Genomic DNA, 18,908 nt, shown 5'->3' with positions numbered 1-18,908 from the left:
GTTCTTCCGCCTGTGCCTTCGACAAACGTATCTCTCTCTTGACTTCTTTCAGTTTTACCCTGTAGTCCTTTCTGCTCTCCTCTTCTTGGGTTTTTTTATATTTCATGAATGCCAACTCTTTTGCCTTTATTTTCTCAGCCACTAGGTTGGAGAACCATATCGGCTTCCTTTTTCTCTTGTTTTTATTGATTTTCTTCACATAAAGGTCCGTAGCCATTTTTATCGCTCCTTTCAGCTTAGACCACTGTCTTTCCACTTCTCTTATGTCCTCCCATCCTAACAGCTCTTTCTTCAGGTACTTTCCCATTGCATTAAAGTCCGTATGTTTGAAATCTAGGACTTTAAGTATCGTGCGGCCGCTCTCCACTTTAGCCGTTATATCAAACGAAACCGTTTGATGATCGCTACTACCCAGGTGAGCACCCATTCGAACATTAGAGATACTCTCTCCATTTGTGAGGACCAATTCCAATATCGCTTTTTCCCTTGTGGGTTCCGTCACCATTTGTCTGAGCAGAGCCTCTTGAAAGGCATCCACAATCTCCCTACTTCTTCTGATTCCGCAGACGGAACATTCCAGTCCGCATCCGGCAGGTTGAAATCTCCCAACAGCAGAACCTCCTCTTTCCTTCCAAACTTTTGGATATCCACAATCATATCCTTATCAATTTACTGCGATTGAGTCGGAGATCTGTAGACTACACCCACATAGATAGAAGTTCCATCTTCTCTTTTCAGAGCAATCCATATCACTTCTTCCTCTCCCCAGGTCCCTTGCATTTCGGTCCCAGAAAGCTTTTTTAATTATGAGAAATCTACGTAAAATAAGAAAATTATTCGACTCAGCACAATTCAGGCTAATTGTCCAATCCCTAGTCTTAGGTCTACTGGACTATTGCAATTCCCTCTATCTACCTTGTCCTGCCAACTTGATAAAACAACTTCAGACTATACAAAACACTGCCCTCAGACTGATCTACTCCCTGTCTGGTGATTTCATGAGTATCTGGTTGCATTACAATATTTCTTTCTTTCTGCCTCCTGCACACTTCCTGTCTTCCGGACCCCATCCTCTTCCACAACCAACATCTCTCTCTTTCTCTTCCCTCCATTTCTTTCTCTCTCCTCCACCCCTATTGGCAATATAATAATAATAACAGTTTATATACCGCAGGACCGTGAAGTTCTATGCAGTTTACAATGATTATAAGGTATTACAGATTGAGTGGAATAAACAAAGTTCAGAGTTGGTGATCTTTTGTTGAGGACTAAGAATGTATAGATCAGTTACCTAAGTACTTCTGGAACAGATGTGTTTTTAGGCGTTTCCTGAATTCCCTATAAGTAGTAGGCACGAGCAGTTGTTCCAGGTCTTTACCCCATTATGCTGCTTGATGTGAGAGAAGATGTTGGTGATGACTTTTAAATTTACAACCTCTAACCGGTGGAGAAACAAAGTTTGGATGTGAGGTTCTTCTGAATCTGTTGGTTGTGAAGGAAAAAAGGTCTGTTATATATTTAGGGGCTAAGCCATAAAGTACCTTGAAGCAAAAACAACCAAACTTGAATTTCACACGTGCCTTCATTGGCAGCCAGTGCAGAAGTCAGTAGGAAGGTGTCACGTGATCAAACTTCTTCAGTCCACAAAGTAACCTAACCGCTGCATTTTGTACCAGTTGCAATCGTCACATGTTCTTCTGGGAGGGTGCCAAGTAGGCAATGTTACAATAATCGCGTTGACTCAGTATGAGGGATTGTACCAAAATTCTAAATGATGAGACATCGAAGTAAGCTCTGATGGACCGAAGCTTCCAGAGGGTGAGAAAGATCTTTCTAATCAGGGAGTCTACCTGGTCTTTCATGGTCAGGCTCTGGTCCAGTGTTACTCCCAATATCTTCATAGTGGGTTGAATGGGATAACTAAGGTTATTAATGCACAATGATGCTTTGGTGTCAAGTGGGCTTGGTGATGCTAGAAAGAATTTTGTTTTCTCTGAATTTAGCTTTAGTCTGAATTCGGTCATCCATTGCTCCATCCAATTTAGTACTTCTGTTGCTTTGGGGGTGACTTCTGAGACAGAGGTAGTAAATGGGATAATTATCATGAAGTCATCAGCGTAGCTAAATAGTTTTATCCCCAGTTGGGACAATTGCACACTCAATGAGGCCATGTAAACATTGAAGAGCAGTGGGGATAATGGTGATCCCTGTGACACGCCAGATAGATTGCTCCATGTATCAGAGAGATCGTAATTAAAACGGACTTGGTAGGTGCGCGAAGTAAGGAAACCTCGAAACCAGTTTAATACCTCTCCTCTGATTCCAATTGCATCTAAGCATTGTAATAGTTTCCCATGGCCCACTAAGTCGAAGGCAGAGCTCATGTCAAATTGCATGATTAGGGCGTTGAGGCCCTTACTAAACAAGTAGCGCATATTGTCCAGGATAGCCCCAATTACTGTCTCAGTGCTAAACAGAGGCCTAAAACCAGATTGAGTTTCATGCAAGAGAGAGAACTGGTCGAGATATTCCATCAGTTGGGTGTGTACCATGCCTTCCATGATTTTTATAATAAATGGGATGGATGCTACTGGTCTATAGTTGATTCTTTACGATTTTTTGGAATTGGGGTTATTACAATATGACCATTATTAATGAGGAATTTTCCATTGTTTAGGTTATTGAATTGCCATCTCCGGATCAGACCCTGGTTCCATCAAGTCCGGTGATCCGCACACGCGGAGGCCCCGCCAGCTGTGCCCTGGCATGGATCAAGTCCCCATGTCATTGTATGATTCCCAAGGGAGATGTGCACCTAATATACCCTTACCCGTGTCACTCTATGCCACTTCTAAGGAGATGTGCATCTAGTTTACCCTTAAATCCTAGAACGGTGGATTCTGCAATTACTTCCTCCGGGAGAGCATTCCAGGCGTCCACCACTCACTTTGTGAAACAGAACTTTCTGATATTCGTCCTGGACCTATCCCCCCTCAGCTTCAGACTGTGTCCTCTTGTCCGTGTCACATTGGACATTGTAAATAGCTGCTTTCCTTGCTCTATTATGTTGAATCCTTTCAGTATTTTGAAAGTCTAGATCAGATCCCCCCCCAGTCTCCTCTTCTCGAGGGAGAGCAATCCCAGTCTCCTAAGTCGTTCCTCGTAGCTCAGGTTCTCCATCAGTGTTCCCTCTAAGCGGGCGGGTGTTGTGAGCAAACTTTTTTCACCGTGAGCCAAAAATATCGGGCGCCAGCAAGTTATGAGCCAACTCGCCCGATTCTCCTCTCGCCGCCCTGCCATCTGCCGTACGCCTCTTCCGATCGTGCGCTGTGACGAGAAACGTGTGCGCTGCGATGTAATATTTTGTGCGCCAGCGCACGCCAGCGCAGCTTAGCGGGAACACTGGTTCAAATGGTTTTATTTATTTCCCCAAATTTATTTTTGTTATACGCATTGAAAATATTTGATATTGCGTTTAAATCAAAATCTCAATAAACTTGAAACGAGTGCCCGTGAGATTGTGGGAGGGTTAAATACTCAAAACTTAGAAGTTTTTGCTACGCCAGCTTTCTGGTATCTTTACATACAGTGGCGTACCTAGCATATGTAACATCCGGGGCCCATCATTTTTTGGCACCCCCCCCCATCTGTAAGAAAAACATGATTTTTAGTAACAAACCACACGTCACACATGAGTACCTAGGAAAAGGCAGCATCTTACATATTGCAGTGAGCAGTACATCAATACACCCATTGTAAAACTAAACAAGCCAGACCAGCACAGATCAATCCTACACCGTCAATCCTAACAGAAAACCATGTCTTTCGAACACACATAACACAGAAAACACCTTCGCCTAGTAAGGAATATGTAATCACAAACTAACCCCTCCCTCTTTTACAAAACTGTAGTGTGGATTTTAGCTACGGAGGTAACAGCTCTGATGCTCATAAAATTCTGAGCATCAGAGCTGCTACCACCAAGGCTGGTGCTAAAAACGCTTCACAGTTTTGTAAAAGGGGGGATAAAATAAAAATACATAGACAAAGGTTAAATTGAACCAGCAAGAAGCTGGACTCTGCATACAATGCTTCACAGAAACAGTGACACATGTCTCCTAAAGCAATAAATAAATAGAAATTTTTTTCTACCTTTGTCTTCTGTGGTTTCTCCTTTCCTCATCTTCTTGTAACTCTCTTCCTTCCATCCACTGTCTGCCGTCTCTCTTCCCCTATATGGCATCTTCTCTCCTTCTATGCCCCTTCCAGAAACTGTATGCCTCCCCCTTCCATCTCTCCTTTCACCCCATTGGTCTGGCATCTCTCTCCTCGCCTTCCCTCTCCCACACCTCTCCTCATAGTCTGGTATCTCCCCTTCCCTGATTCTCTGGCATCTCTCTCCTTTCCTTTTCTTCCATCTTTCGCTCCCCCTCCATGCTCTCACATCTCCCCCTTCCTTTTCCCTTAGACTGGCATACCTTCCTCCTACGCTCCAAGCCCTGGCATCTCCTTTAATTCCCTCCCTCATCTTCCTTCTCCCTCCAGCTGGGTACCGCAACACTCTTCCCTGCAGCTCTGCACTTCCCCACAATTGCCATGCTTCGGTTCCTCTTCTTCCTTCCTTCCTCCCCCCCCCCCCGCGGGACCCTGCGGCACCATCAACTCTTACTCCCTCTAATGTCGGCCCTGCAGCTCCAGACTTCCTCGCACCTTCTCCCCTCCCCTTTGGATCGCTATTATTTTAAATGTTATAGCCGCGGAGCTGTATCCATCAGTGGAGATGTCTAACCTCGGCCTGCCCCGGAACTCTTACTGCAGCAGCCGCCCGTCTAGGCAGGAACAGGAAGTCACTGTTGCAGTAAGAGTTCCGGGGCAGGCCGAGGTTAGACATCTCCACTGATGGATACAGCTCCGCGGCTATAACATTTAAAATAATAGCGATCCAAAGGGGGAGGGGAGAAGGTGCGAGGAAGTCTGGAGCTGCAGGGCCGACATTAGAGGGAGTAAGAGTTGATGGTGCCGCAGGGTCCCGCGGGGGGGGGGGGGGAGGAAGGAAGGAAGAAGAGGAACCGAAGCATGGCAATTGTGGGGAAGTGCAATCCCCCCAATGCGTCCCCTTACCTTACCGACGCGTGTGTGCGCTGTGAAGAGAAACTTTGCGCTGCGATGTAATATTTTGTGCGCGAGCGCAGGCCAACGCAGCTTAGCGGGAACACTGTTCTCCATATCATTCACTAGCTTTGTTGCTCATCTCTACATGCTCTCTAGCAGTTTTATATCCTTCTTTAGGTATGGGGAACAATGCTGGATGCAGTACCATGGCTCTATAGAGCGGTACTATAACTTTCTCTGATCTACTTGTGATACCCTTCTTTATCACGCCTAGCATTCTATTTGCTTTCTTCGCTGCCGCCGCACATTGCACCAACTGCTTCAGGGTCCCATCTATCAGTATACCCAGGTCCCTTTCCTGTTTGGTCTTTTCCAGAGTTACACCTGACATACTATACTTGTGATCTTTATTTTTTCTGCCCAGATGCATCACTTTGCATTTTTCCACATTAAACTTCATCTGCCATTTGTCTGCCCACTTCTCCAATTGATTTAAGTCGCTCTGGAGTTCTTCGCTGTCTCTCTGCAATCTGATTGCCCGGCATAGCTTTGTGTCGTCTGCGAACTTGATGATTTCACTGGATATTCCTTCTTCTAGGTCATTTATGAAAATATTAAATAAGATGGGTCCAAGCACTGAGCCCTGGGGTACACCGCTAGTCACTTTTTCTCATTCTGAGAACTTCCTATTTATGCCCACTCTGTTCTCCAGCCATTTGCCTATCCATCTTAGTACATCTCCCCCTATTCCATGGCCTTATAGTTTCCTGAGAAGTCTTACATGTGGAACCTTGTCGAACGCTTTCTGAAAGTCCAAGTATACAATATCCACCAGTTCTCCACTATCAATTTGTCTGTTCACTGTCTCAAAAAATTGGAGTAGGTTCATCAAACATGATTACCCTTTCCTGAACCCATGTTGACTGGCTCCCATCAGGTCGTGTGTGTCTAGATGCCGGACTATGCTATCTTTGATCAGTGCCTCAACCATCTTTCCAGGGACAGATGTGAGGCTCACAGGTCTGTAGTTGCATAGCACTCCTCTCGATCCTTTCTTAAATATCGGTGTAACGTTCTCTATCTTCCAGTCGTCAGGTATCTGTCCTGTTTTGATTGATAGGTTGGTAAGTTTTTGCAATAGTTCTCCGATTTCAAATTTCAGTTCTTTTAGGACTCTTGGATGAATTCCGTCCGATCCAGGAGATTTGTCACTTTTAAGTTTGTCTATCTGGTCCAAGTCCACTTCTACTGTGGTGAGGCTGTCTTCTGCAACTCCCTTGAACACTTTCACTGCGTCTGGTATTGTTGCGGTGTCTTCCTTTGTAAAGACAGATGCAAAGAAGGAATTCAGTCTGTCCGCAATTTGTTTGTCATCCTTGACGCACCCTTTTCCTCCCAGTCCCTCTCATGCAGGTTTTTTAATAATAATAATAACTTTATTTTTGTATACCACAATACCACAAACAGTTCAGAGCGGTTTACAATGTAAGAAAGACTGTACATACACAGTGAAGATACAATGCAAGGGAATATAATATGCAGTTGAGCGCAGTTTACAATGCAGAGGACTGTACATATTCAGCATGGGTGTTTATACAGCGAAGAACAATGCAGATTTACAATGCAAGAGCCTGTACATTTACAGCGGAGATATATATTCAGTGAAAATACAGTGCGAGTGACTTAAGAACAAGATATGATGCAAAAGACTGTATAATGCGGTTGAAGTGGATTACTATGCAAGGAGAGGTCGTAGAGTTTGGTTATTTGGAGGGGAGGGGTTCGAGAAATTTATCAAAGAGGTAAGATTTGAGAGATTTCCTGAAGGGCTTAAAATTTTTGGCCTCTTGCGCTATTTTCTCCTCGTAGACCTTTTTGGCAACCCTCACCACCTTGTGACATTTTTTCTGATCATCTCTATGTTTGATCCAAGTTTCAGATGTTTTCGTGCGTTCCCACATCTTAAAAGAGTCCTTCTTTTCATTTATGGCTTCCTTCACCTCTTTGGTAAGCCACGCCGGTTTGCTTTTGCCTTTGGTTTTCTTGACTTTGAACATCCGCGGAATGTAGAGGCTTTGTGCCTCCGTGATAGTATTTTTCAGTAGGGACCATGCCTGTTCCACCGTTGTGACTTTGCCCAATTTTTTCTTGATCTGCCCTTTTACCATGGCTCTCATGCTGTCGTATCTTCCCTTTTTAAAGTTTAAAGTCTTGGTTGAGGTTTTGGTACCTTTCCCTTTTCGGGCATCAAGTTTGAAGTTAATCATGTTGTGATCGCTCGTCCCCAGCGGGACTGTGACTTGTATTTCCTTTGCTGGACCCTCCTTTGCTGGACCCATAATGCCAGTTATAATCAAGTCCAAGGTGGTGTTTCCTCTCGTCGGCTCTCCTACCATCTGTTCCAGGAAGCAGTCCCCTAGCACTTCCAGGAATTTTGCCTCTGTGCCACAGCTAGAGGTTCCCAGGTCCCAGTCTATTTCCGGGAAACTGAAATCCCCCAAGATTATGACATTACCTGTCTTACATTTTTGTTTAATTTCTTCTATCATTTCCGAGTCAGTCTCCTCCCTCTGTCCCTGCGGTCAGTAGTAAAGATAATTCAATAGGGATAGTTTAAAGTCTAATGGAGCTGCTTTCATAATTTCTGGGGGACATGAGTCCAGGACACAGTATGATTTAGAGTATTTGTTATATAACTTGATGTAGTTATTCCATTCTAAATTGTGGAAGGAACTCCAAATCATGTCCGCTGGTATTTCATTTTTTTGTATATCAGTTGATTGATGTTCGTATTCGTCAATTATCGAGTAGTTATTTTTTAGGTTTTTAATTTTTGAATCGAAATGTTGTGCTAGATCATTTGCTGAGGGTAATTTGGTGTTATGCATGGGTTGAGTGTAGCGTGTGGTGTCAAATAAATTCGTAACTATGTTGAACAGTTCTTTAGTATTAGTTCCATTTGAGCTAGTGTTTGATGAGTTAATTATGGATGAGTAAAATGTTTTACGTTTTCCTTTTATCTGTTGTTGTTGGATCTCCAGTTATCCCGGTCTGATAGCTTTCCCGTTTTTTTCCAGATTCTTTCTAATCGTCTTACTGATTGTTTCATTGTTAGGAGTTCGATGTCAAACCATTTGTTGTATTTGTTTGAGCAGCTTTTGCTATTTCGTTTGGGGGCAATTTTATCTAAAATGGATGTGCTAGTTTTCATTCAGTAATCATAGAAATCAACTCCTTCTTCTATCTTTGTTTGTAGATCATATTGTGACCATAAGAACATAAGCAATGCCTCCACTGGGTCAGACCCGAGGTCCATCGTGCCCAGCAGTCTGCTCACGTGGCGGCCCAACAGGTCCAGGACCTGTACAGTAGCCTTCTATCTATACCCCTCTATCTCTTTTTCCAGCAGGAAATTGTCCAATCCTTTCTTGAACTCCATTACCGTACTCTGTCCTATTACACCCTCTGGAAGCGCATTCCAGGTGTCCACCACACGTTGGGTAAAGAAAAACTTCCTAGCATTTGTTTTGAATCTGTCCCCTTCCAACTTTTCCGAATGCCCTCTTGTTCTTTTATGTTTTGAAAGTTTGAAGAATCTGTCCCTCTCTACTCTCTCTATGCCCTTCATGATCTTTTAGGTCTCTATCATGTCTCCTCTGAGTCTCCGCTTTTCCAGGGAGAAGAGCCCCAGTCTCTCCAATCTTTCAGTATATGAAAGGTTTTCCATGCCCTTAATCATTCATGTCGCTCTCCTCTGGACCCTCTCAAGTATTGCCATATCCTTCCTAAGGTACAGTGACCAATACTGAACACAGTACTCCAGGTGCGGGCGCACCATTGCCCGATACAACGACAGGATGACTTCTTTCGTTCTGGTCGAAATACCCTTCATAATAATACCTAACATTCTGTTTGTCTTCTTCGCGGCTGCTGCGCATTGAGCCATTGACTTCATTGTTGTGTCCACCAGTACACCCAAATCTCTTTCAAGGTTACTTCCCTCTAATACTAATCCCCCCATTTGGTAGCTGAACATCGGGTTCTTTCTCCCTATATGCATGACCTTGCATTTCCCTACATTGAAGTTCATCTGCCATTTAATACAAAACACCGCCGTTCGGCTAATTTTCGGACTAAGAAAAAACGACCACATCAGCCCCTACTATAAAAAGCTGCATTGGCTTCCAGTCGAAGCGCGAATACTATTCAAATTTGCTTGCACCTGTTTCAGGCAAGCCTGGGGTCTAGCACCTTCATACCTACAGCCTCACTTCATCCTACACAACCCCACAAGAGCGACCAGAAGCAAAAACATCTTTGCATACCCTAAGATGTCTGGCTGCAGATACAAATCATTCCTGGACAGAACCTTTAAGTTCCAAGCGAACAGACAGCAAGTCTGGCTGATAAACTACATAAACAAACCCAATCTGTCTTACAATGCATTCCGCAAATCGATCAAAACCGCCCTATTCGCAAAATTCACTGAATAAATCTGTCCCCTCCCTTCACTAGGACTCCCCTCCCTGTAAACGTCTTTCTTCTTCTCTCAAGATGCTCCTCATATATTCAGTTATTCGCTACCCATAGAACTCCAATTCAAATGGAAATTCTAAAGATATACTCAGATACTCATGACCCATGGATCCCAATCTATATGTAACTTTCCCCTTCTACACGATTGCATCATATTGCATCATATTGAGAATTATTGTATGGTACTGTATTTAATCTCAGGTACTGTATTGTACTTAGACTTATAGTATTCAGACTTATTATATTGTACTGTATTTAAACTAGTAGTATTGTACGGTACTGTATTGTATACAGACTCATTGTATTGTATTGTATGTTGACCTACTGTATTGTATTGAGTCCTTTTGTTATTCGCTGAATGTCCAGCTTTCTTACAATGTAAACCGCCTAGAAGTCACCTGACTACGGCGGTATAGAAAAATAAAGTTGTTATTATTATTATTATTTATTCGCCCACTCCTCCAGTTTGTTCAGGTCCCTTTGTAGGTCCTCATACTCTTCCGCAGTTCTAACCCTTCTACAGAGTTTAGTGTCATCCGCAAATTTTATAACTTCACACTTCGTCCCCGTTTCCAGGTCATTAATAAATACATTGAACAGCAGCAGTCTGAGCACCGACCCTTGAGGAACTCCGCTCGTGACCCTCCTCCAGCCCGAGTAGTGACCCTTCATTCCAACCCTCTGCCTTCTGCCTGCCAACCAGTGTTTGACCCATCTGTGTACGTCCCCTTCCACCCCGTGGTTCCACAGCTTCCTAAGTAGCCGCTCATGGGGTACCTTGTCAAAGGCCTTTTGGAAGTCGAGGTAAATGATGTCCACGGCTTCCCCTTTGTCTAACTGGCTGTTTACCCCCTCAAAGAAGTGCAGTAAGTTTGTTTGGCACGATCTTCCCTTGCAGAAGCCATGTTGGCTCGCTTTCACCAATATTCCTCTGGGTTAATATGGCCCCTTGTGAGGTGTTCTCTTTTTGTCCGTGGGCGTGTCTTAGATTTTAGCCAAGTCCAGAATAGATTGAAATAATAAGTGAAATGGTCAGACCAGATATCGTGACACCAAGTACCGAAAGAGAGATGGGAGGATTTATGATCTACTTTATGGACATTGCTACCACATCTAAATGATGGCCTTTTTCATATGTTTGAGTGGGTGAAGGGAGATTGTAATTGAGTAAAGAAAGAAAGTTTTTAAAGTTTTTCACTTCTAGATTGTCTATTTCATCTAGATGTAAGTTTATGTCTCCTGCAATTAGATTATGTGATGAAGTGATTGAGTTAAGGAGGACAAATTCGCAGAAGTCCTCTCTAGCTTTTGGCCAGCTTTTCGGCGGAACATAGAATAATATACACGAAAGGGAATCTTCTAGTTCCTTATTGCTAATTTTACAGGCTAATATTTCTAATTGGTTGGTCATTTTGGAATCCAATATTTCAACTACAAATCCTTCTTTGGTGACGATTGCTAATCCTCCCCCTCTTCTTCCATCACGATTTAGCATGTGAATTTTAAAATTATCTAGTAGAAGATCATTTATTATTGGGTCATCTTCAGACAGTAGCCACGTTTCCGTTAGGAAAAGACAGGCTATTTGTTTGTTCATGATCCAATCTTTAATTAAAAATGCTTTGTTCCTAACAGATCTGGTGTTAAGATATGCACAGGGAACGGAAGTAGATGTGATAGGTTTGGTGGATGTAGTGGTTCTGATAGGTTTTACTTCCATTATCCTTTTATTTTTTGGGGTACGTTGATGTCTTCCATTGCTTGAGATTACCTTGATATGGTTTGCTCTATCTTCCTGTTGGTTAATTATAAGCCTGATGGGTAGATCAGGATAATGGGCTGAGTGTAGCTGTGGATAGAGTGACCTAACATCCTTAATGTTATCTCATATTAAATAGATTAGTAGAATCAGTAGGAGATGCTTGCTTGCAGACTAAACTGACTCCTTCTTGTCCCAGTGGCTATTTGGTGTTTCTGTTACTTCCAGTTTCTAGGATAATTAATTAGCAGTGAATCAGATAGCACTAGATCAGATTCAGTAACAACAGTTAAATTAAGTTAAATTAGTTAAATAGCAGTAAATCGGATATCCCTAAGTAAGATTCGATAGCCACAGTTAAATTAGCAATTAAATTAATAGTTAAATTAGCAATAAGTCAGGTAGTACTGAATCCGATTCAGTAGCAACAGTTTTAAAGTTATGTGCACCATAGGTTATCTTGTACTGCGAGTGCAGGCTGGAATAAAAGTACCAAAGTCGGCAATATGTCTCCCTCTCTCTCACTGTCCATCTGTCTTGAGAGATCCAGGCATCTCTCCCACCCCCTCTACTGCCACAACCAACATTTCTATCTCTCTCATCCCCTGGATCATGTGCGGCATTTTTCACCACTGCCCACCAGCCCCATGCCCATTTCTCCTTCTCTCACCCCTCTCCAGCATAATGTCCATCATTCCTCCCCCTTGCATCCACTTCAATCTGTCCCTCTGATTCTTCTCCACCACCATATCCAACATTTCTCCCTCTCATCCTTCTATTCCCCATGCATCTCTACCTCACTCCTCTCTCTCTATGCCCATTTTTCCTTTCTTCCTTTCCCCATGTGCACCATCTCTCACTCACACACTCATACCCATTAGTGATTGGCTAGTCCGGAACCTTCTCTCCGATATCAGAATTGGTGTTGGAGTGAAGACTTGTGGGCCGGCTGCATGCAGTGTGTGAGTCGCTGCATACGCTGTGGCCCATCCCTGCGTGGAGTTGCTGTTGGGGGGGGATGAAGCATGTTGGCTCAGCAAGGTGACAGGGTCAGCTTTGGGGATGGGGATGGTGCAGCGGGTAAGCAAACAGGGAAGCAGGGAGTGATCCCCAGCAGCAGCTTCAGCACGGGGCCGGCAAGGATCCCTGGCAGGAAGCAGGGAGGGATCCCTGGACGCATACCCCCAACACGCGGCCCGCATACCTCCAAGGTACGTGTGCCGCTTTTTCAGAAACACTGCACTGGACCACTCACTCATTTTTCTCAAATTAAATGAACTAACAGTACAAGGAATAGAACTACAATTGGTCTCAAAATTCTTAAAAAATAGAACATATGAAATTTGGAAAGAACAAGAAATCACAACAATGGATCTCTGCTCAGATCCAAGAAACCGCCAAATCTTGCCGCTTCCTCCTCTATAATATTACCAAAATCTGTCCTCTCCTCTCTGAACACACTACCAAAACCCTTGTCCACGCTCTCATCACCTCGCACATTAGATTACTGCAACGTACTTCTCTCAGGCCTCCCAAGCAGTCGTCTATCACCTTTTCAGTCCGTTCAAAATTCTGCTGCATGACTCATATTCTCACATTACCTCTTTCCTCAAGTCACGTCACTTCATTGACTCCCCGTTCATTTCCGAATACAGTTTAAATTCCTCTTGCTGACTTACAAGTTCATTCACTCTGAAGCCCCCCAATATCTCTCTTCACTTATCTCCCCCTATGCTCCTCCCCGTGATCTCTGTTCATCGGGCAAGCCTCTCTTATTTGTACCCTTCTCTTCCACTGCCAACTCCAGACTCCGTCCCTTCTTTCTTGCGGCACCGTATGCCTGGAACAGGCTGCCTGAATCAATATGTCATGTTCCATCCCTAGCAGTGTTCAAATCCAAGCTAAAAGCCCACTTTTTAAAAACTGTTTTCAACTCTTAACTCCCACTCACTGCTGTCAGATACCTAGACCTACTATAATCTCCCCAACCCCGAAATGTCCTGTCTAAATTAGATTGTAAGCTCTTCTGTGCAGGAACTGTCTATTGTATGTTAAAATATACAGCACTGCGTACGCCTTTCAGCACTATAGAAATAATAAATAGTAGTAATTCCCGCTATTCTGCTGCATGACTGCGCTATTTAATGTCTATTTTAGAATTTTAGGAAATAACCTGCCCTTGACCCAGGATCACATCCTCTCCTTAGCAGATGATATATCTTCATTCTTTGTACAGCCATAGAATCCTTTGACAATACCATAAGCCCTTTCAGAGCCGTTTCAGAACTTCCTTTCATGTAGGTATGTAAACATCTCTATCATATCTCCCCTCTCCTACCTTTCCTCCAAAGTATGAGTCTATGCCCATACACCTTATAACAAATACCACACACTATTATAGCAGCCTTCCTCTGGACCAACTCCATCCTTTTTATATCTTTTTGAAGGTGCGGCCTCCAGAATTTTACACAATATTCTAATTGAGGTCTCACTAGAGTCTTATACTGCTCAAGTTATCCAAGTGGCAGATGAAATTTAATGTGGACAAATGCAAAATGATGCTAGGGTCCACTTTGAGGATTAGCGCTAAACTAGAATGTATGCAGGTGAGGCAGGACTCATTTAGAGCACTGGTCTTTGACCTGGGGGCCGCCGTGTGAGTGGACTGCTGGGAACAATGGACCACTGGTCTGACCCAGCAGCAGCAATTCTTATATTCTTAAGAAAAGGATATGGGTGTTATCGTAGACCAGTGTTCTTCAACCTTTTTACACCTATGGACCGGCAGAAATAAAAGAATTATTTTGTGGACCGGCGATTGAAGAACACTGGGCTAAGAACACTAGGCCAGACCACGCCCATCTCTACCCAATCTCCACCCCAGACCACGCCCCCATAATAATACTAATTGTAACACTATTTTTTCCATTCATTTTTCACAGATACACAATATAATCTTAACAACACATAATGGTTAACCACAAAATTAAACTACACAAAGCACACTCACAGCAGACGTAAATTCTCAAAATTGACATAATTCAATCACTAAATTCAAAAATAAAATCATTCCCCCCTACCTTTGTTGTCTCCCTCCCTCCATGCTATGCCTTACCTTCTGGCCTGCTCCTGCATGGCCATTTTATGCCACCCCCAGTGTTATCTTCAGGCCGGCTCCCTCTTCCTCACTGAGGCAGTGCACAAAGCTGTGAGCAGCGGCTCGTTGTGCGTCCCGTGCCTCATCTGGAAGCCTTCCCTCTGATGTTGCAACATCAGAGAGAAGGCTTCCAGTTCAGGTGTAGGAGCCACTGCCCATGGCTTTGTGCACTGAATCAGTGAGGAAGAGTGAGCTGGCTCGAAGATAACACCGCATCGATCGCACCATGGACCGGCCATTGAAGAACACTGTTTTGGGCCCGATGCACATGCTGGTCCTGTGGACCGGCACCGGTCCATAGTTGGTTATTAAGGCATGGATCAGTAGCATAGAATGCTGCTACTCTTTGGGTTTTGGCCAGGTACTAGTGACCTGGGTTGGCCACTGTGAGAATGGGCTACTGGGCTTGATGGACCATAAATCTGACCCAGTAAGGCAAATCTTATGTTCTTGAGTTCTTATGCTCTCCCAGGGGAGCTCAGAACGTTTTACATTAATTTATTCAGATGCTCAAGCATCTTTCCCTGTATGTCCTGGCGGGCTCACAATCTGTATAATGTACTTGGGGCAATGGGGTGGGGGGGGATTAAGTGACTTGCCCAGGGTCATAAGGAGCAGCGTGAGTTTGAACCCACAACCTCAGGGTGCTGAGGCTGTAGCTTTAACCACTATACCACACTCTCCCCTTCCCTGGTTCTCTCTATCCCTCCCTCCAACCCCTTTCCCCCTTGAGACGGTGCTTCTTCCTATCCCTATGACTCTCCCCTGTCCCTCACCTACCTTCTTGTTGAAATTTAATCTTCGGGCTGGCTGGCAGCAGCAGTGAGATGAGTCTGTTGACATCGGTCTGCCCAGTAGCATTCTCTCTGGAGCAACTTCCTGTGTTAGACCAGATAGAAGGCTTTCAGGGCAGACTGCCAGCAGCAGGCCGGCCCGAAAATTAAGAGCTGGAGGTAGGTGGGGGACAAGGAAGAATATGCTGGACAGGGGAGAAAACCGTCCGGACACCCAGTCAGTCCTCTAGAAAGAGGACATGTCTGGGTAAAAGTAGATATCTGCTAACCCTAGCCCTGTCGCTGCAAGCTCAGCCTCCCCTGCCTAAGGGTCCTCCCAAGTCTACCTTCTAAAATCCCTGGTGGTTTAGTGGCTTCTTTGGAGCAGGAGTGTCCTGAGTTGCTCCTGTTCCGCTGGCCTCATTGTCGAAATGGCAGCTGCGACTCACAACTGCCAATTTGGAATTGGAACCAACCTGGGCAGGGACAACCTCCAGTTGCCTTTGGTCGTGCCATTTCCATTCTGCAGTCTTGTGAGGCTGCTGTGGGAATTTGTGGCCATCGTTTTGAGAAGACAGCCATCAGGGCTGTCCTGCTGTGGACCTCTGGGTGTGGAGAAGGCAGACTATGTGCAGCCTCGACTAGAGGAATGAGTTTTCTGTTGGGGAGGATGGCTTTGGGGGATGGGCTTGATGTGGCAGCGGTGGTGGGGCCACAGTTTCAATTTCAACTATATGGCAAATTTCAACTCAATTATTTCCAAACTTTCCAACAGTAAACATATATATACAAAGGCAGTCAGTTAAACTTGTTCAGATGCAAATCTGTTATAAAGACAAGCAGTTTATGACAGCGGCAGGAAGGCTGTACTGTATGTGAGCTGCAATGCTTTGCCTGCTATATTTTATCTGATTTTATTGGAGAATGAAGAGTTCTGCACTTAGGGCAGGGATAGCATGGGTGATAGCAAGTGTCACTGCTGTGATTCACTTGTGAACTGTAAGTCCAATATAAATAAAGAGAGAAAAAAAGACAGCCATATCAACATACATCATTCTGCCAAACACTGCAAAATATTGTCTGAAGTCACATTATTGAGAACAACACACAAAGCCTCCACCGCAAAACACTAGGCACAAACTCGTGCAAAAGTACGCTTGAGCAAAAACCTTCTAATGCATGAAAAAGCAGCAGTGTAAATATTCGGGCAGCCCCTCAAACCCTAGCACTGCCCCTTGGTCACTAGCACAAAACACAGACCCTTGGCGACTAGCAAAGAAAGGAGCCCAGATCCGTTGTGCAATGCCCACTCCCTTACCTGTAATGTCAATCCCCCTCTCGCGGCTGCTGCTCTTGGAGCCTGCATTGCCTCAGGTGCAAGCTCAGTCTGTGAAGGATGCTGAGGCAGTGTCTTTGAGCCCAACCCCTCTCTCCTCCTCCTGCATGCACAGCCCACTGCTCACACTGGCTTTTCCTGGAAGGTTAACTCCTTGCTGCCAGTGGTGCTCTTCATCAACTTGTCCCCACTGCCATAGCAGGGAACCAGCCTTTGGTTCCGGCTTAGGAAGAAGCACCAGCTGCAGAAGGGCAAATGATCCCCCTCTGTCTCTCAGGGTAAAAAGACAAGGCAAGCTGCCTGAACTGCTCTGCTTCCTGAAATGATGAGCAGCAGGAAGAAAAAAACAAAAGCTTCATGTCCTCTGCTTTGCACTTAGTACAAGACAAAGAGAAGGCAAGTTTCTGCTGACAGGATTTGCATACTAAAATATCACATCATTCCAAACTGAATAAATCACTTTGCAACTCACTCTGTGGCCGATTCAGGGAAAATGTCTTCGAATCGATTCCATCTGCTTTTCCTGCCCAATTGGGTGTCTTTTTCAAACATCTTGGCAGGTTTATTTTGTAGGCTCTTCACCCATTCTGCCATCTCCAACCCCATGCCAGCGCTGTGGTGTAAATAAAATAAACAAGAGACTTTTCCTCTCTTTGTTAGTCTAGCTCACACTTGTTGTCTAACACCAGCTCTGGCAGGATACCCATTTCAAAATCTAACATATTGTAGACATAAAATAGAAAATAAAATAATATTTTCTACTTTTTGTTGTCTGATCATTTTATTATTGAAATCATGTTGGTCCCAGGCTCTGGTTTCTCTTTGTCTTCTGTTAACTCACTCACCAGGCTCTCCTGCCCATTTGACGTTTTCTTCTTTCTCCATGTTCACCATCCATCTTTCATCTCTGTACCTTCCCTACCACTGCCATATCCAACATTTCTTTCCCACAGTCTACCATCTCTCTCTCTCTCCCTGCTTTGTGCCCAGGGTCAAACCTCTCTATTCCCCTCCATAAGAATTGCCACTGCTGGGTCAAACTAGTGGTCCATCGCGCCCAGTAGTCCGCTCCCATGGTAGCCCCCAGGTCAAATACCAGCCCTAACTGAGACCAACCCTACCTGCGTATATTCCGGTTCAGCAGGAACTTGTCCAACCTTGTCTTGAATCCCTGGAGGGTGTTTTCCCTTATAACAACCTCCGGAAGAGCGTTCCAGTTTTCTACCACTCTCTGGGTGAAGAAGAACTTCCTTACGTTTGTATGGAATCTATCCCCTTTTAACTTTAGAGAGTGCCCAATCGTTCTCCCTACCTTGGAGAGGGTGAACAACCTGTCTTTATCTATAGCATCTCTCCCTTCCTCCCCTCTATTATCATGTGAAATATTTCTCTCTCTATCTCCATGCACCATCTCTCCCTGTCCTCCACCCTATGTCCAACATTTCTCCTTCTATCTTCTCCATGCATGTCTCCCTCTCTTCCACCATATAAAGGATTTCTCCCTCTCACTCCTTTCTACCTCCCTTCCGCTTCTCTACCCCATATCCAACACTTCTTCCTTTCTTCCCCATGTGCTGTAGCTTTCCATCCCTCCTATCCCCCTATGCATCAGCTTTCTGTCCCTCCTTCCTATCTTCCTGTACGGCAGCTTTCCATCCCTTCCATCCTCCTGTGCAGCACTTTCTGACGGATCCCCACCCCTCCGATATCTGACATACTATTGGGTCTCCTAATGCAGCAGTAGCAATGAACGGCTAGTAGACACAGCTCTGAACAGGCTGTTCGTGGCCTGCCTGGTCAGGGCTTCCCCCTGCTGCATCATCAGTGATGCAGAAGAGGAAAGGCCCCTGCAGGGCAGGCCACGAGCAGCCTGTTCAGAGCCTGCATTTGCTAACCACCACTGCCGCTGCTGCTTTAAGAGGCCCTGGAAGTATGTTAGGCCTCACCAGCGGAAGGGCTGTTTACTGAATTGGTGAGTCCGATTTCTGGGGGAAACAAATCAAGCATGATCTGATATCTCAGTAGGACCAATATTAGTATCAGAAAGCTCAGAAAACATAGAGCGCAAATCAAAATATAGTCAATTCAAGATAAAGACGCGTGTGCCTGTGAGACATGGGAAAAATTTTTCTCTAAAGGATGCAAGGCTCTCCAGGCATCCACCAAGACCTAAGAATCACAAAGGATGGCTACTCCAGTGGTAGGTTTTAGTGATTCCCTTTCCACCCCTTTCGA

The 18,908-nt window shown here is 44.6% G+C and overlaps 1 protein-coding gene across 1 annotated transcript in view; it reads right to left on the bottom strand.

Annotated features, from left to right (window-relative positions):
- HS3ST5 (heparan sulfate-glucosamine 3-sulfotransferase 5) overlaps positions 1 to 16,729 on the bottom strand; it is a 147,732-nt gene extending 131,003 nt beyond the window's left edge. The window contains exon 1 of the mRNA XM_033938651.1: positions 16,656 to 16,729. The gene's annotated coding sequence lies outside the window, so the exon portion shown is untranslated. The remainder of the gene's footprint in view (positions 1 to 16,655) is intronic.
- Between the last annotated feature and the right edge of the window lie 2,179 nt (positions 16,730 to 18,908).

This window comes from Geotrypetes seraphini, chromosome 3 (assembly GCF_902459505.1).
Source record: "Geotrypetes seraphini chromosome 3, aGeoSer1.1, whole genome shotgun sequence".
NCBI classification, from domain to species: Eukaryota; Metazoa; Chordata; class Amphibia; order Gymnophiona; family Dermophiidae; genus Geotrypetes; species Geotrypetes seraphini.
The sequence above is the reverse complement of the archived record's forward strand: the minus strand, read 5'-3'. Positions and strand labels throughout refer to the sequence as shown.